This window comes from Mus musculus, chromosome 1, assembly GCF_000001635.26.
Source record: "Mus musculus strain C57BL/6J chromosome 1, GRCm38.p6 C57BL/6J".
Lineage (NCBI taxonomy): Eukaryota > Metazoa > Chordata > Mammalia > Rodentia > Muridae > Mus > Mus musculus.
The window spans coordinates 170,749,472-170,775,458 of record NC_000067.6 but is presented as its reverse complement, the minus strand read 5'-3'; the positions used below and the strand labels follow the sequence as shown (position 1 = coordinate 170,775,458).

The following is a 25,987-nucleotide window of genomic DNA, read 5'->3' as shown; positions in this document are numbered from 1 at the left end:
GGAGAAATCAGTCTTTGAAAGTGAATGAGTGAACTCAAGTGCAGCTCTACAAGTCTGAGTGTCACTGTGTTCTAACGAGGTTCCAGCGAGATCTTCATGTTTCATATTTGAGAAACTAACCTTGGTAATATGTAAACAGAGGTGATTATTTTCATAGATTTTTGTATCACTTTAACCTCCAGAATGACTAAGCCTCAGACTGATTAGTTCCGGATGCCTTTCCATAATGTGCATTTGTGATGTCCTAAAGGACACTACTGTGTTAACCTTTCATTCACTGTGCAGTATGTATTTTGTTAAAAAAAAATTAAGAAACGTTTGTCAACTTAAATTGTAGACTAATTTTTGGATAATTTATCTCGAGTAGACTGTGTCTGATTATACAATGCTTTGAAATAAATCTCTGTAGAATGGCTTTTGCCATTGCATGAAAAATACCTTTGAGAGAAAGACAGCACCAGTGGCGCAGGGAGAACAGATAGAGGCCCTTGAGGTGACCTGATGGTAGCGTTGTATGCTGAGTCGGCTCTGCATGCAGCCTCTTAGCGGGCGTGTTCATGCAGCTTTGTAGTCTGAACTACGCAGAGAAGTGTAACCTCTTTTCTTCTCTCTATCCCTCTTCCAAGAATGCTTTCCACAACAGCCTGAGCTCTATTCTTTCTCCAACAGCCCCCTTCTCATCCCATGCTGGCTTGTCTGCATTGCAGGGAATGACATGGCCTTTTTTTTCTCTGTTGACTCTATCTTCCTCCTTCAGGCAGCTGCCAAGATTTACAGCCTGCTTCTCTTGGGATATTTCTTTGAATAAAAAATTCCTTGAGGTTCAAAAGGTCAGGGTGCAATGGGGACTACCATGTGCCAAAGTTGAAAGATTTGGGGTGGGTAGAAGTGGGATTAGTAAAAACAGTGACTTATGTAAGGGAATGTGTCCAGTTCAAAGGCCATTGGCTCTGACTCGAGGCCTTGAAGAGTGGATAACTGAGGTTCTTTTAAACTGCTTTTAAGAATTATCATTTTACCTCATTAAAATCAACAGGAATTAGCCAGGCCTGGTGGAGCACTCCTTTAATCCCAGCACTTGGGAGGCAGAGGCCCAGGCAGAGACAGTCAGATCTCTGAGTTCATGGCCAGCCTGGTCTACAAAGCCAGGCCGTTCTAGAGCCAGGACTACACAGAGAAACCCTGTCACAAAAAACAAACAAACCAACCATATCGATGAGAATATTGGAATCTCACAAAGATGTCGTCCTACAGCTTTTTTCTGAAGCATTTGTAGTTTACTAGATTTCATTTAGGTCCATTTTGAGTTCATCTCTATACTGTATTTTACATTGTATCTGTGTGTGTGTTTGTATGTTATATATATCACATTCATACATGTGGTGCATTTATGAAGATCAGAGGATGACTTGCAGGAGTTGCTTGTCCTTTTTCATGACCTGGGGATCAAACTCAGATCATGGATGGGGCCTGGGCAGCAAGCACCTTGTCTGCTGAGGCATTTTGATGGCCCTTGAGTTAATTTTTACATATGGTACGATGTGTGACTCAGAGTCTACTTTTTACTTGTGCAAATCCAGTATTTTATGATCTTCGGTGCTGTGTTTTCATCCAGTATTTTTTTTGAAAGAAGAATTCCAGCAAAGCCAAGTTTAAAAGGTTGTACCAGACTGCCAGTTGTCTTTGGCGTGGAGAGTTTGTACCGTTTCCTGGAGCTTCATAAAAGGATGTCTTGTGGTTGAACTCCCTCAACCTCAAGTGTCCAGCCTCAGACTCAACCAGGAAAGTGTTATTTACATATTCTTTGGAAGCATAACTACACTATAGATAATTGCAGCAATTGTGTCATGGGCAGAAGAAACGGCCAAACCAAATTCTAGAGACCAGATGAGACAAACACATAGGGGCTAAGGAATGGTCCTAAAGTAAGAGGAACTAAAAAATAAGGTCCTTGTCGGAGCTGTCTGCTACTCTCTGCTCTATTGGTGCTTTATTTTACTTAATTTTTATTAAAACATTCATAATCAAACCTTAAAATGAATGTTTTAAGATATATATTAATATATATTCTTTCTGAATATATAATAAGTGGCTTCAAGAAAAGGAAAATGGCAGAGTATAGTTAATAAGATAACCTGAATTCATATTATCAAGTAGTCCATCTGTTCTGAAGAATCGCCTTCACTTGTACCTGAGTCTTTAGGGCTTTAGGGCTTTTTAGTTAAAAAGTTTGTGTCTTAGCGAGTATGTGGATGGGGAGATAGTTCCGTTGATGAGCTGCTTGTGTTCAAGCTCAGGTTCCTGTGGCTGACTCAGAGACAGTGTAAAGATGCTGAGCGTGATGATCCCAGCACCGAGGAGGCAGAGAGAGGTGGTCCAGGGGCTCCCTAGCCAGTCAGACTAGCTGGCCTGCTGAGCTCCCAGCCAGTGAGAGATTGTCACAAAAACAACGTGGATGACACCTGAGGATTGACACCTGAGTGTGACCTCTGACCTCCACACACATATAAACACACGAACATGTACACACATGCACACAAGAAATATGTGAGACTAATAACAAGCCTTTCATGGTCAACCAAGTTCCCCTAGTCACAAGAAAGTCCCTATCAGTTTACTGCTATTTTACCAAGGTTGTATTCATCATAGACTAAAGAGGATACAGTATTATCTATTACTATATAACACAACCAAAGAGGTCCAAACTAACATTGAAAATTTACTTCAGTTTTATGTTCAGTGTGCCTAGTTTTAAATAACATTTAAATTTTTTTCCTTCAGTTTGGTGTGCTGTATGCCTAGTTTTATGATGTAAAACAAGGAAAGTCTTTTTCCACCTAGTGTAACATAAATACCGATTTTACTGTTGAACAGGTATCTCCAGGAAATGGAGTTGCAGTGGGAAACATCACTCCCCACACACTTCTGACTATTGATCAATTTTTTGTTCATCTTTAAGAGAAAGCCAAAATATGAGAAATCCCCAGAGCATGACAGTTTTTTTCCCTTAAAAGATGTATTTCCTCACATCTTCTGAGGAATTGCTCCTATTTTTCAAATTCCTTTATCCAAGTTGTTAACTATCTTTCTGCATAGTTGCCTTTTATTTCTGTATATGTTTTAAAAACCCTTCTAACTGTAGCTGCCTTAGAGTTGGTACTTGAAGTTATAATCAGTTTTACTGTCATTCATCCAACAAGAAACCATACCGCAGTTGACAAAAACAAAAAAACCTAGCACTTGTAGAGTTTATGTTCTAAAGACAGATTCTTTTAGAGTTTATATTCTAAAGATAGATACTAAGTAAATATATAAGTGTATGCAATAAAATATCAGTACTAAGAAGAAAACTCAGCGTAAGGAAGGAGTCATTCTAAGTGGTCACTGAGAAATTATTTTATTCAGATCACTGCATGTAATTCTTTGGCTTGGCTTTTAAAGAGTTTTTTTCTTTTTGCTAGTGGTATTTTACAAAAGAAACTAAGAATTGTATGTGCAAAGAAATCTGAAAATATAGCCCCAGCTAGTAAACAGAGATATCTAAGGGAACTAGTTCTTTCGCTAAGCGCTGTTTCACTTGTAGAAGTGAATGTACATCCGAGGACACTAGCAGTTCTGGAGCGGCCTCAGTGTGCAGCGGCCCCGGGAACCTGCGGACGGAGCCCCGAGGTGCAGGAGTTAGTCAGCTCCGGAGCGTTAACGCTTGCGCGTTTTCTCACATCTTCCTCGCCTAGTCATTCAGAATCTTGTATTTTTGCCAAGTAAAACAAATCTCATACTAATCAGCTATAAATAAGCAGTGGGAGCACGAGTCAGAGCCAGCACGACCTTCTCCCCTGTGCACCTCCCCGCCGTTCCCAGCACCGACCTTCTCCCCTGTGCACCTCCCCGCCGTTCCCCTCACGCTCGGTTTGCACAAATGAGCAGTGCTGTTAACTCCTGTTCTACAGACCAACTCTGGTTCTTTAGTGAAGGCTGGTTTTTGGAACTAAGTAATTAGTAGTGCTCTGGCGTGTCCCTAGAATCAGAGAAGAATGTGAACTTCTGTGTCCCTTTAGAGGGAGGAGAAAAAAAGAAAATTCATTCCCTCCTTTTTTATGGGTCTAGAAGGTGCCTGCCTTCTAGGCACAGCTCAGCAGCTTTTCAGGGGAAAATGAAAGATAAATGGCTTTAAAGTCCTATCTCTTCTGTTAGATCCTCCCTGGTAAAACTTTATCCTAGTCTGCGTCATTATTTATTCACTCAGTACCTTTCACCAAATCTGGTGTTTCATCCATAAAAACAAGTATGTAAACTCTTTGTTTTCAAGTAATTTGTAGTAGTGGGAGAAAGTGACTCATCTAAAATTACAGCATCGTGGTAAGAAACAGCATAACACGGAATGCATAGGCTCCCGTGGGTTTGGTGGCTTCACCGCCCTCGCTGTTGTATGTAAGACGTCCATCCAGCGCCTCCAAAGCCTGGTGAGGTAGGTACTCTTAACTCCAGCCTACATCGGCTGCGCTCTCTTCCTTCAGGAAGAAGGTAGCAGAAGAGTTTAGAGCGCACTCAGGAGCGTGAGTGGGACTGTGAAGCCATGGCACTTCACATGAGAGGCGCCTGTGTGAGGAGGACTCTCCAGCAAAGTGGTTGGAATGTGAAGTGCGTTCAGGAAACTACAACATGGCAGAGTCACAACGACGCTTGTGGGCCATGCCTAGAGAATTTGGTTCTTAGGTAGAAGACAGGATCAGGCTTGCATTTCATGAATAAACTATAATTGTTTGCACAGGCATTTAGAAGAGAGTTTACTTCTAAAGGAAGGACTTTCTTCTCCAGCTTGACTTAAGTCTACTGAATGCATATACAGTAAACGAAGTTAAAATCTGGAAGGACCGTATTTTACTTTTTCAGGAGTTATGTAAGTTAACTATAAATACATTGTAAAGATAGAAACTAAATCCATGGGAATTTCTGTGAGAGGCCATGTTTGGGGGTGTAGTCATACAAGCGAGACTGACACTATCTCCCTGAAGTGCTTAGCGTTTCCAGGCTGTTGACTGCTCTATGCTACCTGTATTCCCATCTCCCCCTCCCCCACCCCCAGTGATTAACTCCCCCCTTACCTTCCCCTGGGGGGGGGGGAAAGGAAAACAAAAAAGGTTGTTCTGTTTGACAAGTTTTTTAAAGGAAGTGAAAAATGATTATCATATCTAAAAGCCATTTCTCTAAGCCACTTTTTTTAAGTGGAACTTTTTTCTTCAGGAGTTTTTTTCTTTTTTCTTTTTTTTCCCTTAGTCATTTTATTCGTTTACCTTTTCTTGAACAGTGTTTTTGCTGAGGAGGAAACCACCTTGGTGAAATGAGCCTTGATTGATTATACACACTTGACTCTAAAGTTGCTGCAAAAGTTATTTCCTAAGCAATATTTATTTAAATGTAAAGCTGAGACTTTTTTCTTTTTTCTCCATTAATTTGTTTATTCATGTTACAGCCTGGTCACAGCCTACCTTTTCCCTCTCCTCCCCATCCCACCCTCACACACTCTTCCCCTACTTCCCCTCCCTTCTCCTGAGAGAAGGAGAGGCTCCCCATAGGTATCCACCCACCCTGGTACATAAGTCCTAGCGGGAATAAATGCATCCTCTCCCTCTGAGGCCAGACAGTGCAGCCCAGCTATGGGGCAGGAAATCCAAAGACCCCACAACAGAGTCAGAGACAGCCCCAGTGCCAATTGTTAGGGGACTCACATGAAGAAAAAGTTGCATATCTGCTACATATATGTAAGGGGCTGGACCTAGGCTCCTTTATGCTCTTTGGTTGGTGGTTCATTCTCTGTGATTCTCCATGGACCCAGGTTAGTTGACTCTGTAGGTTCTGTGGTGTCCTTGACTTCTCTGGCTCCTTCAATTCTGCCTCCACTCTTTCACAAGACTCTCTGAACTCTGCCTGTCGGTTAGCTATGGGTCTCTGCGTCTGTTTCCATCAGCTTCTAATGAAGCCTCTCAGGAGGCTGTTATGCTGTTCCTATCTGCAAGCATAGGAGAGTATCATTAATAGTGTCAGGAGTTGGCTTTCTCCTCTGGGATCTCAAGTTAGGCCAATCATTACTTAGCCATTCTCTCAATCTCTTCTCTATCTTTGCCCCTGCACTTCTTATAGGCAGGACAAATTTTGGGTTGAAGGTTTTATAGATGGGTTGGTGTCCCCTCCCACTCCTGGAAGTTCTACCTAGCTATAGGAGGTGGCTTCTTCAGACTCCATATCCCCTGCTGCTAGGAGTCTCAGCTAGAGTCACCCCCAAAGTATTCCAGTCCCAGAGCTGCCCCCCACCAATTTGTTTTCTGTCTCCCATCCCTCCTTCCCTCCCCTCCTCTCCCATCCAGTTCTCTCCCTCCATCTACTTCAGATGTCTTATTTTATTTCCTCTTCTGAGTGAGATTCAGCCATCCTCCTTGTTACTCAACTTCTTTGGGTCTGGATTGTAGCGTGGTTATCTTGTACTTTATGACTAATAGCCGCTTATAAGTGAGTACATACCATGTGTGTCTTTGTGGGTCTTGTTACCTCACTAAGGATGATATTTTCTAGTTGCATTCATTTGCCTGCAAATTTCATGTTCTTGTTTTTGATAACTGAGTAGTATTCCATTGTGTAACTGTACCATGTTTTCTTTACCTAGTCTTCAGTTGAGGGATATCTAGGTTGTTTCGTTTCTGGCTATTACAAATAATACCACTATGAACATAGTTGAGCAAGTGTCCTTGCGGGATGGTGGAGCATCCTTTGGGTATATACCAAGGAGTGGTATAGCTGAGTCTTGAGGTAGAACTATTCCCAATTCTCAGAGAAACAGCCAGATTGATTTCCAAAGTGGTTGTACAAGTTTGCACTCCCACCAGCAATGTAGAGGTGTTTCCCTTGCTCCGCATCTTGCCAGCATGTGCTGTCGCTTGAATTACCTTGGTCATTCTGGTGGGGTAAAAAGGAATCTCAAGCTGAGACTTTGTTAACCAATATTTTTCTTTAAAATTTTTTAAGTTACATTTTTTATTTTTATATTTTATTCTTGGGCGTGGGAATGTGAGCAGTGGGTCCGGGAAAAGGAATTGAGGTTGTCAGGCGTAGTGAGAGGCAGCTCTTCCTGCTGAGCCATCGCACTGATCCTCGCCCAGCATTTTCCCAATCCACAGCATCTGAGGTTTACAGGCCCTGCTCTTAGGTGATATGGCCACCGCTCCTATCTGTTTCTTTCAGTCGTAAGCTATTCAACCGTGTGCATTCTGCAGTAAGTGCTCTGACTTTGAACCCCTTTGTGTTTCTGACTGTAGCAGTGTTTGTTTACAAAGTGCCCAACTTCTGCCATTTGCTTGGTTATCCTTCACCTTGAGTGTTTGACTTGGACAAGAGAAGAGGATAGATTCCCCTGTGAATAAGGTGAATTCATTTGTTCCATTAAACTGTATTTTAATTGCTATTTAAAATTTCTTCCCTGAGCTTGTATCTGGAAAAATATATTTTAGACTCTGGACTTATCCTTAAAATGGGTATGAATATTTGGCTCTTCTAACCCATGCAGTTTAGATATATAAGCTGTTTTAGGGGAGACTTTATTTTCACAGTAAAATCCTGAGCTCTAGCAAGGTAAAGAAAGTTTATTCTTTTCTAGCCAGACTCAATTATGTTATTAAAAAGCACAACAGTGAAGCCTGAAAGGAAGACATCACCCACTCCCCATCTCACTCAGGTCTCTGTTTCCCTGGTAAGGTGCTCCGTCTGCTTCAGAAAAGTACCAGGGACTCTGCGTCCATCCCAGTGTCAGGGCATCTGGATGTAATGCATCTAACTGTACACTGGTGTGCAATGGACAGTACTAGGCCGGGTACTGCCTAGGTTTTCATCCAACATCAGTCATCTAAGCTTTAAAATATCTGCTCTTTATATAATATAGCCATCGTCTTTCACATGTTCCATTTACTCTTAAACTGTCAAACTGTATGCCAGACTGAAATAAATTGTTCCTAATCCCAGGCATGCCTTTTACTAAGAAAATATGTAAGTCCTTTGTAGCTAAAGATTTCTGCTGTTTGCATTTCTCTCCCTGTCCTAACACTATGTCATATTGAATTGGTGGTGGAATGCTTTTATAAAGCTATACTATAGCAATTAATCTCTGTGATTTTCCTTTTCCTACAAGTGGTTGGAAAAGCTTCTATAGTAAATAAGCCTACGCAGGAACTAGTGTTAAAGCATGATGCCCAAGTATGAATCATTTGCCTATTATTAGTTCTGAGTCATAGAGGTCCCCTCCATTTTTGAGACAGGATGTCAGTGTGTAGCTTTGGTTAACCCTGAACTTGCTATGTCGATGAGACTAGCCTCACATTCCTAGACACCCACCTGCTGCTTTGTCCTGAGTGTTGGCAAGAAAGGCTGCACCACTACATTCCCAGGTTTTCAAAAACACAACTGTGAGATGGGGAGGAGATTAAGATGGCTTTGGTGTGTGTGTATGTGTGCACGCATGCACACCAGTATATGTGCCACAACTCCTGAGTGAATGTCAAAGGTCAATTTTTAAGAGCTGGTTTTCTCCACCGCTCTCAGGCCTGTAAACAAGCTCTTTTCCCCTGCATCACAGGCCCCTTTGTAGCACAAAAGCTCCTAAATTGTGATCAGAAGCTCCACAGGTGGTAGATCTGGCTTTAGTATACCATGAAATATCTTCCTAATTTCTTTTTTTAGCCAAAAGACCAAGAAATGGTGAAATAGTTTTTCAAAACCATCTAAGTAGGATAGAAGAGCCATGATTTTAAAGTTCTAAACTTATGAGTGTAGAGTTATTTCTAGTTTTTTTTTAATCAGTTGATTACAATGTCTTCTTTTATCATCAGAGACATTTACTAGAAGTCTTCTGAGAGTTTGATGTAGAGTATTTACACATTGTCTAAATCAGCAGGTAACTAAAAGTTTAATGGCATTTGTTGTGTTTTCTAATTTCTAAAGGGCTCTCACTGTTTAGAAATTTGAATTACATAATAACCCAAAGCTCAACAGTCATAACAAAATAAATGTTTTATTTATTTTAAAGGCCTTCACTTACTGTGAAGGGTGACTATGTTTTAATGTCCTAGTAACACAGCATGCACACCTTGGTAGAGGATGACTGTTTATATTCCCTTTTTTTTTTTTTTAGATATTTTCTTTATTTACATTTCAAATGTTGTCCCCTTTCCTAATTTCCCCTCCAAAAATCCCCTATCCCTTCCCTTGTACCTGTTTTAATACTGAAGTTTTGTTTAATTCTAGATGCACACAATAATAGATATGTCTCAGTCACCCTGTTTTCCAAAGGTCCTTAGGGTTGTCTTCCAGGCTGTGGGATATTTGCCTGAGGAAGTTTCTCTATTAGAAGAGATATATACCTCGATGACTGGGCATCATTCTGCTTCTGCATCTGGGCTCCAGCCTTGTCATCACCCTGCAATCGTTTTGTTACTTACCATTTGTCTTCCTCTCTCCCAAAAGCCCTTAATTCTGTCTGTAAGGTACTTACAAAGAAGCTTCTCCTTTTTTGTCTTTTGCTGACCAGATGAGCTGTTTCTGGCTGTGTGATTTGCTGTGAGGAAGGGATCTCACTCCTGTTGGTGCATAAATATTTCCAGAAGTGTTAGTGTGCATTTACATTTGGCATGTTAAGAACTGTACTACTCTCTTTGAAAAAAAAAAATGACTTGGTCCAGCTATAGGAATAGCCCACCTCTGTTCTCTGCATTACAAGTCCATTCCTTTAACCTGCACAGATACCTACCTGTCCTGGTGAAATTACTTATGGGAAGTAGAATATATATAGATTTCATTATTTGTGTTTTACTACACGTAAGGTATTTGTGGTGGTTTGAATTGGCTTGGCCCATGGGAATGGCACTGTTAGGAGGTGTGGCCATATCAGAGGAGGTGTGGCCTTGTAAGAGGAAGTGTGTCACTGTGGAGGTGGGGCTTTGAGGTCTCATATATGCTCAAGTCTGACCAATGGAATCAGCCTCCTCCTTGCTGCCTGCAGAAGACAGTCTTCTCCTGGCTGCCTTCAGATCAAGATGTAGAATTCTTGGCCCTTCTGACACCATGTCTGCCATGCTTCCCACCATGATGATAATGGATTAAACCTCTGAAACTGTAAGCCAGTCTCAATTAATTGTTTTCCTTTATAAGAGTTACCTTATAAAGGTGTCTCTTTGTAGCAATGAAACCCTAACTGAGACAGTCTTCTATATTGGATGGTTATTCATTTGTGGGTTTTGTTTGGTTTGTTTTTTTTGTTTGTTTTTTTTTTTTGCCCTTTTTGATGAATCTTCAACTCAATAGCTGAATTTTATCATTTAAACATACAATATTTCAGCAGTAAGCTCATATAGTGTCTTTTGTGTGGAGAATGTCAAGTGCTATTGTTTCTTATCAGTGAAAACCTTGAATGAGTTCATGAACAGGAAGTAAATCTACAATCAGGAGAATTAAATTCCTCTCACAGTTTGGCCATATTAGCTTCTTATTTAATCTCGTGTTCCATAAACTTTTACAACAATGGCATATTGAAAGTAATATTTGCCTCAAGTGATACTGCTTGTAAAGTTTATTTTGCAGTTTCTTGATAGAGTTTCCACTTTATATTTCAGAGACATAAAAAGGTGGTTTTGCCCTTATTATTTATAGGAAGAAATTCTACAGCACCCCACCACTCATTCATCACAAAGCCAAGTCCCAAAATGGACTATCTTCCAGATCAGACTGGGGTTTTTCCTGCACTTTAGTGCTCTCCAGCAGTAGAAGAAATTAAGTTACATTGAAAGAATTCCAGAAATATGTAAGCAAATAGAATTCAATGAGTTAACCTAACATTTCCTCCAGGGGGAGAATTTTGTTCTGTGAAGTTGAGAAAAGTTGATTTTCTTTTTTTTAGAATACACTGTAATTTTTTCCCAACTAAAGATTATGTAAAGAACCAATATGGTTTCTAAATTTATATGTTAAGATAACTTTATTTTGTCCATAAAAAATGTTCCTTACTAGGGCTAGGGAGGTGGCTCAATGGTTAAGAGTACTTCTTATTCTTCCAGAAGACCTGAGTTCTCTTACCAACACTGAAGGAACAGCAGCTCACAACTGCCTGTACTTCAGCTCCAGGGATCCAACATGTCCTTCTGGCACCTGAGGGTATACCCCGCACATGTGGCATGCATTCACACATACACTTGTAGTTAGAATTCTGGAATGTTGGTTTCTTTAAAAAATAGAAATATAAGAATATGTTTTTGTTTTAATCCCAGGTGTGGGGATGTGGCACTGCTTCAAAGCAGCTGACTATGATTTGCCTTGCTCTCGAGCAGAGGCCTGGTTTTGCCAGCTGCAGATGGTTTCTGCGATGTGTGTGATATGTGGGACTTTTCAGAGGGTCTATAAATGCGTAGAGCCCTGATAGGTGGGGTGGATGGTTGCTGGTTGTTCGGGGAGTTGGGTGAGGCTTGCTCGGAGTTGTGCTCAAAGAAGAAACAAGAAAGACATTAGATTCAGGGATCTCTATCTCTCTCCCCTCTATCCTTGTTTCTCTCTTATCTAGTGATTAGAGGTTAAACTAGGGGAGTATGGGGGATAAAGGGTGAGAAAAGAAGAACCCACACAGTAGCAAACATCAGCCACACATATATATAAACAAATAGTAAATCTTTTAAAACTGTCCTTGCAAGCCTGGGACCTCAGCACACCACAGTCCAAATCCACGTGAGTTTTCTACACCACCAGCAGTGTTCTCTGTGTGGTGGATGCTGCTGTGAGCCCTGGGAGAAAGACCAGGAGCTGCATTATAGGAGATTCTTTTCACTATTTTTTCACTATTTAATGTGTAGATTTGAGTCCACCTTCACCCCCAAACCCTGCTAAATGAAGTTCATCATGGCTTCTGCTCCATTCCCCAGAATACTGTAGAATGAATGGGGGAAGCAGGGGACTTGTAGTTTTCTGTTAAGAAGAAAGCCTCCCAGGGCTTTTTTCCTATAAGACACCTCTCATGTAAAGATGCACTATCTTCAGTTTAACTAATCCTAAAATGTGCTATAAATGGGAAATACTACTAGATTTTTAACACATTGAATAAAAATGTAAAATATTTCAATAATGTTTGTGTTGACTCCATGTTGAATGGTCATATTTTTAGATATATTGAATTAAAGTAGATAATTAAAATTAATTCTATTTTGACATTTTTGTTATGTACATTAGAGATTTTAAAGAACTGTTTGGCTTATGTGCGTGTAATTATGTGTATATTCATTGTCTATAATTACAGGTTTCACAAAGACATTTTCTGCTGTCGTGTGTTTTCACCTCTCCATATTTTCCTTTCCCCATCCCCTAACTCCCTTACTTCCAGACAGTCTTGCTTCTACTTTCATATATATGTGTGCCTATACATATATCTCATATCCAGATAGGATTTTATGTATCTATATAAAATCAAGAATCCTAAAATGAGAGAAAATACATCTTTTGGGGCTTGTTATTTCTTGTAATATGATGCTGTCTGTTTAGAGGTGTCCATTTTCTTTTAATTACATAATTTATTTTTTCTGTATAGCCAAATCAAACACTATTGTACATATATGCTGCTTTTTTTTTTTTTTTTTTTTTGAGACAGTTTCTTTGTGGCTGGCCTCAAACTAAGTTTGTAAACCAGGCTGGCCTCAAACTCACCGAGATCTGCCTGTCTTTTAGGCCACATTATCTTAATCTGTTCATCTGTTGATGGGAACTCGGCTAATTCCATAGCTGCTACAGTAATCATGTATGTGCAAGTGTCTCTGTGGGATTCATGACTTGGAGTCCTTTGTCACATCCTCAGGAGTGGTGTACTTCAGTCACAGTCCAGTTCTACCTTCAGTTTTGGGGGTACCTTCACCACTTTCCATAGTGCCTGGATAATCCATCCCCTGCAGTATGTAAGGCAGATCCCTCCCCCCACCCTCCCCGGGTCAGAACTTGTTATCCGTTTCCTTGGTGATCTGACTGGGATAGATAGAATCTCAGTGAGCGTAGTTTCAATTTGCATTTCCCTGGTGGTTAAAGATGTTGAATATCTTTTTCATATTTTATTAGTTCTTTGTATTTCATCTTTTGAGAACTGTCAATTCATTTCATTAGTCCCATTTTTAATTCAGGTTTTTTTTTCTAATTTAGTTTTTTGAGTTCCTTCTATATTTCAGATACTAATCCACTGACATTTGGATAACTAGCAAAGAATTTTCCTGCTATTCCAAAAGCTTTCTCTTCGCCTGGTCATTTCTTGCCATACAGGAGATTTTTAATCTGTGCAATCCTATTGGTCAAGTCCTGGTACTCTTTCCTGGTCTGTTGAGTACTTCTCCAGAAAGTCCTCACCTGTACCTGTGTCGTGAAACATTCCTGTTTTTCTCCAGCAGTTCCAGAGTTTCAGGCTTTCTGTTAGGATCTTTGATCCATTTCACATTGATTTTTGTACAGAGTGAAAGATCTGGCTTCATTCCCCTGTATGTGCTGTTCAGATTTTCCAGCAGCATTTGTTAAAACATCTGTCTTTTTTTTTTTTTTTTTTTTTTTTTTTTTTTTTTTGCAGTGTGGCTTTTGTGTCTCTGCCAAAAATCATGTGACTGTAGCCATGTGGGTTTGTTTCTGGGACTTTTGTCCCATTGGACCTTCTTCTGTTTCTGTGCTAGCATTGTCAACATACAAAACCACAGCCCAGGACTCCAAGAGGACAGGTTATTCTGGAGCGAGATAGGAGTGGCCATGATCCAGGGCCAGGTTTAAGTTACCTCAAATTCCATGTCTTAGCATGGTAACAGTTGATAGACGTAGAACACAGGAATTGTAAACCAACACACATTGAAGTACATTGGTGAGGCCATCTGTTGGGCAGGTTACAGCAAGTGAGGAAGCTCTACTGCTGGTCTCAGATGCTGTCTAAGAGCATTCTTGCCTTTTGGGTTGGTGGAGTCTTGTATCAGTCAGGGTTCTCTAGAGTACCTAGAGAACTTATGGAATGGACCACTCTCTATATAAGAAGGGGACTTATTAGAATGACTTACGGGCTGTGGTCCAGCTAATGCAACAGTGGCTGCCTATGAACTGAAGCTTTAAGAATCCTGCAGTTGTTGAGTTTAGTCTGAATAGAGTCCTGAAGATACCACTGAAGGAATGGACGTGCTGGTGAGGCAAGAACAAACAGGCAAAGAATGGTGCTGGAGAGATGGCTCACCAGTTAAGAGCACTGGCTGCTCTTCCAGAGATCCTGAGTTCAATTCCCAGTACCCACATAGTGGCTCATGACCATCTCTAAAGGGATCTGATACCCTCTTCTGGCATGCCAGTGTACATGCAGCAGAGTACTTAGACATGAAAGGAAGGAAGGAAGGAAGGAAGGAAGGAAAAGAGAAAAGAAAGAAAAAAAAAAGAAAAGAAAGCAAGCAAAACACAGAGACACCAAGAAAACAAAAAACCCAGGCAAAGAACAAAAGCTTCCTTCTTTCATGGCCTTAGATAGGCTTCCAGCAAAAGACATGGCCCAGATTAAAGGCGTGTCTTCCCACCTTAAAGATTCAGAACAGAAGTGGGTCTTGTCACTTCAGTTAAGCAAAAATCCCTCACAGATGTGCTCCTCCATTTTTGGGTTTTAGGTAGTTTTAGATGTAGTCAAGTTGACAGCCAAGAATAGCCATTCCAAATCTGTTCATATGTTACAAAAGGACTTGCCAAGTAGTCTCAAGGATATTAGGTCACATCCAGAGGTGGGCAGTAAATAGCCATGCAGAGGCTAAGACAAGCCCAGGATACTTGGCTCTGTGACTGCAGCATGTCAGCCTGTCTGTACTCACTGATGCTCTAGTTCTGTCTGTTAGCCTTGTCTTATTTGTCCAGTGTTGCTGCAGTTTCCTTCCAGCAACACCAGGTCATGGCACAATGGTGGCTTGGTAACTGTGGCTCTCTGGTGGAACTCAAATGGGTGTAGCGACCCCTCCAGTGTTCTTTATGCTCAGGATTGCTTTGGCCACCTGGGTTCTTTTATACTTTCATATGAATTTTAGGAGTTTTTTTTCTGTGAAGAATTGTCATTGGAATCCTGATGGGGATTGCATTGAGCTTAGAGATTACATTTGATATCCCAACTTTTCATTTTTTCCTTTTATTGAAAATATTTTTCTCATACAAAATATCCTGATTATAGTTTCTCCTCCCTCTACTCTTCCAAGTTCCTTCCCACCTCCCCTCCAGATCTACTCCCTCTCTGTCTCTAATTAGGAAAGAACAGGCTTCTAGGAGGTAACAACCAAAGATGACAAAATAAAATATACGATGAAGCAAAAACCATCACATCAAAACTGGCCAAGGCAACCCACCAGAAGGAAAGGAGCCCCAAGAGCAGGCACAAGAATCAGAAACCCACTGGTTCATACACTCAGGAGCCCCTTAACAATACTAAGCTGAAAGGTCATAATGTGCATTTCAATGAAAACTATTCAGAGAGAGACTACACTTTGTGACCAGGCCTTCTCAAAGACCAGCTTCATTTTGGGACTAAGAATGCCTAAATTAGTGGTGGCCAGAATGCCCCTAAAGCATGTCTTAGAAATACTGTATCTTTGGACTTTGGGCAAGAACCTAAAGTATCAGTATTCTGTACCATTAGTTTAGGGATGTTCCATACACATTAGAAATAAGATAGGAGGTAAATTGGAGTTCTTGTTTTGAAAATTGAAATACTGTGTTTTTAGCTGGACAAAAGATGTGCACCTCTGTTGATGAGAGTGCTTGAAGGCAGGTCAGGTTCTTCTAAGTGCTCCTTAGAATATGCAGTGACATCCCCGAGGTGCCACTGAGTCCCTGCGGCACTGTCAGGAGTTACTCACTGCTCTCTTCTCTATTATTTTTATATACTTTGGTAGAAAAGAGGGGTTAAAAAAAACTTAATTATTTATTTTATGTACATGAGTGCAGTGTAGCTGTCTTCAGACACATACCAGAAGAGGGCATCTGATTCCATTATAGATTGTTGTGAGCCACCATGTGGTTGCTGGGAATTGAATTTAGGACCTCTGGAAGAGCAGTCAGTGCTCTTAATAACTGCTAGACCATCTCTCCAATCCCCAAAGGGAGGGTTTTTAATTCACCTTTTTATTCATTCTAGTGTTATGCACACATCATACTTAATCTTAATCAGAAAGCTGAGAAGCACTGAAAGTGTTTTGAGTTAAGTTTAACTAAAGGAAAAGTGATTCAAAGCCAAGACAGTTGATTCTCTCCTTGTCTGTAATACTTACTGTACTGTTACAGCTGAACACATCCATGAGTGGCTGAGTGTACTGAAGGAATATGTAGCAATGTTGAGATTAAAAGTTAAAAATCAATTAAGTTTTGTGTTATTTCCTGTCTTCCAACTAAGCATTTCTTATATCACTGTACTGTGAATGCTTTAAAGTGCCCAGCCAGTTCTCCTTCATGGTCGCCATGATTTCAGTCAGTGGCTCACTCTGCAGCAGCGGCAAGTTATTCCCAACATCTGCACCGTCAGTGCTCATGTCCTCCAAGTCCATTGAAAACAATGCTCTCACCCCATTCACAGGCTCCATCATTCTCCACTGTTTTTCTAGCCAAGAGTTAGGGGAGAATGAGTGTAATATATCAGAGTAAGGAGCTCTGGCTGCTTATCTGTGGTCAGCTACACAATGCTTCATTTGTTTCTCCGGTTTTCTGTATGTAAAAAGCTAAATAGTTTCTTAAATATGAAAAGGTAGCTTGTTAAATATATAAAGAAATCTTTAAAATAGTCTTAATTTGCTAATAAATGTAAAGATAAAGCATTCTGGTTGAGAAATATTTCATAAACTTTAAACAGCTAAATAGGGTAATGTGAGCATGGCATCTACTATCTCATTTCTCCACCCATGTAGTAGGGAACTTTTTCTCTGCTGTTTACCTAGCAGATCCAAGGACAGAGTTACTGGATGTGGGTATTCCACAGCTTCCTCCAGTACTTCCTTTAGGGGCACCATGTGGAACTGAAGAAACTCAACAGACTGTAAGATTGCTCCCAGGTTATATGGGAAGAGGCCCTTTAGCCATTTTTGCCAGCATGTTGAGCTGGCAGTTAATATTTTTAATAAGCAAGTAAATGAACATAATCTTAGCCGGGCATGGTGGCGCATGCCTTTAATCAGGCAGAGGCAGGCGGATTTCTCAGTTCGAGGCCAGCCTGGTCTACAAAGTGAGTTCCAGGACAACCAGGGCTATACAGAGAAACCCTGTCTCGAAAAACAAAAACAAAACAAAACAAAAAGAACATAATCTTTTACATTTAAATGGCCATCTCATAAGTTTACATTAGTTTATGGATTAGGAAGAATAAAGTGCTTACTTATGAATGTAATTTCTGCTTATAGTTTTAGATCAAAGATTAAGAATACTGGAGAGAAATGAAGCCAGATATTTTGACTAGCACAATAAATTACTATAGCTTATTAAAAAATATCTCTTTGGCTGGACATGACCTGTACTCCCAGTACTGGGTAAGCCAAGGCAGAAAGACTGAGAGTCTGAAGCCTGCCTGACTACAGCAAGTCAGTCGTGAGGGCCATACAGAGAAATGCTTAAAAAAAAAAAAAACCAACAAACAAACCCTAATGTTACTGTACTCTATGCTGAACTCTAAGCTGTGTATGTGCGCGTGTGTGTGTGTATGTTGTTTCTCCATTCCATTTAGCATCTGAATAGTACATTGTGTAAAGTTCTGTAAAGAATGGTGTATCTTGTTGACACAAAAAAGGAAGCAGAAATTTTGCATTAAATATAAGTAAAATTTGATAGATGGTAATAATAAAGAAAAGCTATGTTTTCTTATTATTGCTGGGTGTGATTTTCTTTTATCAAGAGAAATCCCAGAATCTACCCACGTGGTGGGCAGAGCCCAGTGCTAGTAGTTAAATCAAATGCCCACACGAGGGAAGAGTACTTTAAACATGTGGGGTCTTAATGTCATTTTCGGTAGTTGTTTTTAAAGTATTGCTTTTGGTCTGGAGGATGTCCATATAATGAAGTAAAACTATGGTCAGCACAGTTGGATCTAAATCCCAGTTGGGTCTTTTTACCTCCTGGGTGTGGGGCCTGCTGATCCCTTAGGTCTCTTCATGCTGTGACGCTGTGCATAGAATCATCATGTAATTTCCACCGTACTTATTGATTTTTTTTAAAAAAATGTAATAGACTTTAAAGAAAACTCTGTGTGACACCGAGCCCTGAGAATTTGGGTGTAGAGGAAGTTTCTCGATATACAGTGACTCACAGGGAAACACTGTGCTTATCTACTTGCTTTGAAGGCTACAGATGCACATCCAGATGCTACATCTCAGGGAATCACAGAGGCAGAGGGCACACAAATACCCACCTGGTATTTATATGGGTTCTGCAGATCTGAACTCAAGGCCTCATGGTGCTTTAACCAATGAGTCATCTTCCTAATCCCCAGCGGGAAGATTTAAGGAATTAAGATCTAAGAATGATTATAAGTAAAGGTGAGGATATAACTTCATATAAATAAAAAGAATAATTTCAGTATTATCAACAGAACCATAGCTGGGCGTGGTGGCGCACACCTTTTATCCCAGCACTTGGGAGGCAGAGGCAGGCAGATTTCTGAGTTCTAGGCCAGCCTGGTCTACAGAGTGAGTTCCAGGACAGCCAGGGCTACACAGAGAAACCCTGTCTCAAAAAAACAAAAACAAAAACAAAAACAAAGAAAACCAGAACCATAATAAGAATTGCCTGAACAACCCTAACATGTTAATCAAAATAGGGATAGTCAATTGATACATATTATTATATATTAATAATTATTCTTTTAGGTTTCAAGTCAAAAATAGTGGAAACTCTTGTGAATGAATCTTTAATCTATTATTCTACTGTGGTTAGCATATATATTATATATAAGTATATAATATGTAATATATAATACATATATATTTATATATGATCTTTACAGTGTCTGATGTACATGAATGACAGGTGGCCAGTGCCTTTTCTTCTCCTTAAGGCAGGGTCTCTCAACTAAACCCAGGGCTCACCAGTATCCCCCTAGCCAGCTCACTATGCAGATACTGTCTTTGCTTTTCAAGTCTGGGAGCTTGGAACTTTAGGAGATTCATGCCATGGACTCTGTGTGTGTGTGTGTGTGTGTGTGTGTGTGTGTGTGTGTGTGTGTGTGTAATGGTTTATAAATTCTGAGAAACTCAAATTATTTTCTTCCCCAGTGTCACATATTTTTATATTTATTTAACTTCGCAGGACTTCCTATGGAATGCTGGCTTGTTTTCTTTGTTTCCCTTGTGCTGAGAATTTTTTTACTTTCTTATGCGCTCATTGCTTATTATTCCACATCATTTATATATTTTTTTAGTTCGTTGTTGGTGGGTGAAGTCTTTTAATGACTTCTATGAATGTCAGAGAACACACGCATTTGATCAGTCTAAAGAGTGAACTAATGATCATATTCCCACTAAAAGATTTAGCTTGTTTTAAAAGTGATGATCCAAAACTTGGAGCAGTTAGCTACCTGCCCAAATCCCCTAGAACAATACTGTGTTTGTAGAACTCCTTTCCAAGAGACTCCCATCTGTTCAATCTTAGTTGATGAGGGACACAGTGTGTGACTAGCGCTCCAGTGCAGGACTCACAACACATTCCTTCTAGTGCTTCAGCATTAATTGATGGTTCATAGCAGCGGTGTGGAGGGCTAGCAGAGACAGTCAGCTCCGCCATAGACTCTCCACACGCTGTCTTGAAAGTTTTCCCGCATGGGACACTATGTTAAAATAAAATATTTGTACCTGTTCTTCAGAGGCATCTGTGAAACATCTGAGCTCTGATGAGGAAGGCAAATGATTTCAAATTAGTCTGATTGTCATTAGTTGTCCTTTGTGTGTTACTGTTTCTAATGAAGACCATATTTCCTAATTGGACACCTAATTGTTTCCTCAGTTTTCAAATAATAAGCTTCTTGAAATGTGTCTACTTCATGTTCTGTTGACTTAAGACTTCCTTTAACAAGGAAAGAAGAAGGTCCATTTACTCCTTTTTAAAAGATGTGACTGGACATTGGTGGTGCACACCTTTTCAATCCCAACACTGGCGAGGCAGAGGCAGGTGGATCTCTATGAGTCTGGTTATGGACAATCAAGTCTACATAGTGAGATTCAGGCAATCTAAGGCTACATAGTAAGTCCTTGTCTCAAAATAAATAAATAAATAAATAAACAAATAAATAAATAAATAAATAGTGACAATTTTTGATTATTTTATTATTTACCTATATGCCAGGGCTCTGGACTAAAAAAAAAAAAAAAAATCCAACTTTTTCTTTTAACCTAGAATCCATATTTGTACATCTGTCCTAAATTCCTTTAATTCCTAGTGAATTGCATCAGACTGTAAATATTGATCAGCAGTACTTGTTTCTGTTGGAAATACAATTAAATCCACATTTAGTTGTAAACAAGATTGTGAAGGTTTCAAAAGCTTTCCTAAGGATATGAGTAATTACCATGGTGACTAGGGAGCCACAAGCTGACCGGAGCAATTATTAATCTGTTTTTATTAAGTCATGTCTAGGATGTAAGGAAATCATATAAAATGAAATGGGGGGGAGGGGGAGTCAGCTCTTCCTTGTGTAGTTTTTGGCCAAAATATTCTCACTATTTAATCACTGATCACTCACGTTCTATCTGTAAATGAATCTTAAAAGTAAATAAGGTAGAAATGGACATATAAACACAAAGTATAATGTATTAATTGATTTAATAGTGATATGTATAGGAGATTATGGGGCCATAAAAACTGACCAGTTCATTTTACCTTAGCCTAGGTGGTAGAGGGAAGAAAGGCAAGAGAAATAAATAGGTTTGAATTGACCCTGGAGGGTTGAGAACAGAGTTGACACTTCAACAACATCCTAATGATTAATTAAAAAGTAAAACTAATGGCAAAACAATGTCAGATGCCGTGAGACTCTATCACTCCTGAGTTGGGGAATGCATAATAATTAATTCACTCTCAAAAAGCTAACTGAAGCAAACATGCCTTAGAACACCAAAGCACAAGCTAGAGGGTGGAAAACATGAATTAGAACTTTGTCAAAAGTAAAATCTGTTGTGAGAAAAGGATGCCATCTATAATGCTGTAAGACAGTTTATCCAATGTAGAAACCACTTGCAAACTAAATATATCCTAAGAGGCATGCACCCAGAGTGTCCAAACAAATCTTATAATTCAATAAAAAGGCAACCCAATTAAAAATGGACAGGAAAAATTAAAGACCAGTATAGGTGTCTGTCAGTATATGAAAGGATGAAGACATATGGTACACATGTACACAGTAGACTATCATTCTGTCGGGACAATGGTTAGAACGGGAGTTCATGTTAAGTGAAATGAGGCAGACTTAGAAGAGCAAGTATCACATCTTCTCTTATATATAATATGAGAAACAAAGGTCCTCACTTCATAGTAAGAGCACTGTAGACTCGTGGAAACGAGGCTTTTATTTTATGATTTTGCAGTCAGGCATCAGCCCCAAATGGCAGGTGAGCTGACTGGAGCAAAGAACAATCTTTATAACCCTGAGTTCATGGTCCTTCCTGCCTTTCTCATTATCTGAGTAATCGGGGAGGGGTTATAAAGGCTTACGTGTCATCTAGGTGTCATCTTTCCCTGTCCCCAGTGTTTTTCTTTTTCTCAACAGAACCATGTGTGGCACTTTACATCCTATTTATTTTAAAGCCTAACAGGCTCGTGCCTTGCAGGCAAGCTTGGCCATTAGTAATTTTCTTCTCTGAGTTTTTAGTTTGCTTGCTGATATGTTCACAACTAGAGGAGAGCAATACATGCATGTACATTAGTGCTTAGCTTGTTTTCTCTACTCTTCTATGAACTAGGATCCTCTGCCTAGGGGATAGTGCCACCCACAGTCGGCTGTGTTCTCATTTCAATTAATGTAGTCAGGTATGTTTAGATACCTGACTACATTATGAATATGTTTAGAGCACCCATTTCCTAGATGATTTTAGTTTTTGTCAAGCTGACAATTTACACGAATCATCTCTCTCTCTCTCTCTCTCTCTCTCTCCTTCTAGAAACTGAGAATCACTGGTATGAAAGTTCAGGTAGAACTGGGTTGTCACACAGTGGTAGACTTAACATTTATAAGCCTTGGGTTTGATTCCTGGAGCCAACAAAGATGGGAATAAGAGAGGGAGGGTGGGAAGGTCAGCTAGCTGGACTATTGCTTCCTTGTGCTCTGTACCCATACTGCCATGTTGCCTGCACAGCCACATGACATTTGGGGAGCTTTCTACAGAGTCTGATATAAGAATCATATTCCAAGGCAAACTTGTTTGACCTTATTGGAATTTCAAACTCATTTTTCATGGTGACCTTGCCAGAATTGTCAAGATTGCATTACATGTCAAATTTTTGCTCTTGTCAGAATAGAAATGTTGGCTCCTTCTTGGGCCATCTGTTGTACACTAATGGTTTTGATTTATTCTTTGTCTCCCTGATACATATTAGTGGTGCAGATTTATTTTTTTAATTTTTCCTGTTGTTTGGTCTGTAGTTTTATTGCATACATTAGTGGCACAAATACCACATTCATTTTAGCTATTTCTACTGACTGTGTCTATTTGGGGGATGAGTAATGAATGTATTTGCTTATGTTTTTATTATGGTGAGCAGCTCTACGTTATTTAATAGGCTTTGCATGACGACATTCCACTTAATTTTACTACCTCTAATTTTTTTCTTGCAATTTTTGTTTTCATGGTATTTTATTATGTGTGTTTATATATTTTGATGAATTCAAATTTCCTAATTATTTCTTCAGTGAGTAGACACTTCGGGTTTCTAATCAACAGTTTATGTAACTACAGGAAAACAGTATTAGTTGCAAATGTTGTGGATTTAAGCAGTAACTTTGACATGCCCACTCCTGACTGCTGCTCTGGCTCATTCATTTTTGAGATTTGGCAGCTTGAAAGATAGTTGGGCAGAGGAAGAGATATATTGTGACAGTAGAAAACTAAAGCGTCCGGAGATGGAAGTTAGAGAAAACACAGAGCTGGTTTTAGAATAAGGATGGATGTTGGTTGGTTTTTTGTTTGTTTGTTTGTTTTGTTTTCAATCTGGTTTCCATATTTGAAAAACAAGCCATCTCAGGAATTCAGTGGATATAGGCCACGTATGAAATGTTAAGAGGTCGTTGTTGTCAGTGTTGGCCTGATACGCAAACCTCTGGTTCCCAGCGGGTCATCCCAATGCAGGAGAGCTGCTTGGTGCTGTACTTGAAGCCTTTGCTGACTGAGAATTCTCATTCATCGGGAGTAGCTATTCTAGGTATTCCTTCCTATCACAGACAGACGCCCACACTGAGCCGGAGTTTCCTCATATAGGAGAAGCTGTTTCATCTAGTATGACATGAACTGGCTAAGAGGAGACTTGAACACTGTGTGTTTCATCCAATTATTAATAATTATTTCACTTGCCAGCTTTTGATGTAAACATCAGGGCTTTGTTTTTAAGACTAAGTCTGGTGCTCACTTTGGCAGCACATATACTAAAATTGGAACGATACAGAGAATATTAGCATGGCCCCTGCGCAAGGATGACACACAAATTCGTGAATTGTTCCATATTTTTAAGGAGCTAAAGGGGTCGGCAACCCTATAGAAGGATCAATAATATGAACTAACCAGTACTCCCCCAGAACTGTGTCTCTAGCTGCATATGTAGCAGAGAATGACCTAGTTGGCCATCAATGAGAGGAGAGGCCCTTGGTCTTGCGAAGATCATATGCCCCAATACAAGAGAATGCCAGAGCCAGGAAGCGGGAGTGGGTGGGTTGGGGAGCAGGGGAGGGGGAGGGTATAGGGGCATAGGGGACTTTGGGGATAACATTTGAAAAGTAAACGAAGAGAATATCTAATTAAAAAAGAAGTGGAAAAAAAAAAGACTAAGTCTTCTGTTCAGAATCCCATAAATCATACTCACAATCCATATGCCATAATTTCTAGTTACCATTTTTAATTACTTTCAGTTATAATAAGAACTTACAGATTGTTAAACAATGTGGTACAAACTTACTGTGTTTTGTGTCACTTATAGCTTTGCAGTAAGAAAAATAAAGCTAATCTCCTTACTTTGATCAAGTTGTGTGGTTTTACTTAGTTATCAGTTTTATATAATACTGAATACAGTTACACTCCCAAGTCAGCAATTAGAAACTCTAATTAGCAAGTGGTTTAATAAGTTTGTGTGAACTCTGTGGATATGTAGAACCAACATTTGTTAACTCTAGTTGGGTCTTAATTTTATTGTAAGGTATTGTCTGAATTCCAGCTAAGGAACATGCCTTATACTTTTGCTCAGTCTGTCTCTGATGCTTTCTCTTCTTTAGAAAGGTGAAATGCCTTTTAATGCTGTAGTGTGTCTTCATACTTGGATTGTCTTTTACAAGGTGTGTGGGAGAGGGAATTGGAGAACTGTATACAAAACTGGTGTTTTGGATCACGTATTATGGCCGATACTGGGAAAAGCTGATGCTTCGTTCTCACCGTGCAGAGCTTTGATGCTTTTCTAAATAATCCATGGGCGTATGAGGAACAAAGCATTGGCTATAATGTTTGTCCACACAGATTTATCCCTGAAGACATCCTGTATCAGCCCTATACTGCACTTTCAGAAGCCCATGTGACAATGTCTTAAAATAAGCAATGAGACTTTGAATGGCAGTGTTGAGGTGTATTCCTTTTTAGAGCAATATCCTTTTTTGCATTTTCCTTTTATTTCTAAATAGCTCAACTTTTGTTGTAGTTGATTATTTTAACTAACGGAATACAAGCGAAACGACTTTGTTAAAATCCATCAAATTATACCTTGGCTTTTCCAAGGCTAAAATTCCTCCATGAGTTCATTAATATGGATTTAGATAAAATGAGAGGGGGGTCCCTATCAAGATGTTTGAATAATAAATGTGGCTTTTCTGTGCAGTTTAACATTAGGAAAGAGATAGTGGTGCATGCCTTTAATCTTAGCACGTGGGAGGCAGATGAGTCTCTGTGAGGTCAAGGCCATTCTGGTCTATATAGTAAGTTCCAGGCCAGCCAAGGCTACTTAGTGATACTCTGTCTCAAAACAAAGTTAATGAAGCTATCCCTGATGGTGCCGACCTTTATTGAATTTCTGTTGACCAAATACCTTTAGTACTGATTCACAAGCAGATACTGTAACAAGTTGTTATACTGAGCTCTAGATTTTGACAGAAAATCCGATGCAGTGGTGACCTAGGAAAATCAAAATGTCATCTCTGTCACCTAACTTTTCAAGATCTTACTATGGCCCCTCCGTCACCAGGCTCCCTTTGTCCTGTCGTATTGCTCTGTAATCCTCTGGCTCAGCCTCCATCGCAGAGCCCACTGTGGCTACTCCAGCTGTACGCCATGGCTGCTTTCTAGCTGGCAGGAGGAGAACTCGAGCCTTCCATCATCAAAGAAGTGCTTTCACCAAGGCCTCATTGCCTCACCTGGCTGCAGATGAGTCTGCTTTCTGCCCAATTAAGTATCACAGGTTCTATTTCTAATCCAAAATTATCGTAACCGAAGAGCACATATTAGAAACAAATCACCATCTATCTCTCAGTGCACATTGTTTCCTCCAAGAGAATAAAAATCTGAATTTCTAGTCTTTAAAACACTCCCATAGCATAGTGCTGAGTATGTGGTAGGGGGGCATGCTGGGTAAGTGTTTTCTGTAATGAGTCGTAGAAGTCTATAAACACCTGATGATTGATTGAAGTTCCTGGTTTCTACTCTTATAACTAATAGGATTAATGTTCTAAATCAGAGTGATATGAACTCCAGAAAATAATTCAAATTTCATTGTTGGC

General features: G+C 39.8%; 1 protein-coding gene and 1 non-coding gene across 5 annotated transcripts in view; both read left to right on the top strand.

Annotated features, from left to right (window-relative positions):
* The window catches only part of Atf6 (activating transcription factor 6), a 164,129-nt gene that overhangs the window by 93,127 nt on the left and 45,015 nt on the right, over window positions 1-25,987 (top strand). The window lies entirely within an intron of this gene.
* Gm23523 lies at window positions 23,636-23,742 on the top strand. The gene has a single exon (XR_003949347.1). It is a non-coding gene; the product is annotated as a U6 spliceosomal RNA (small nuclear RNA).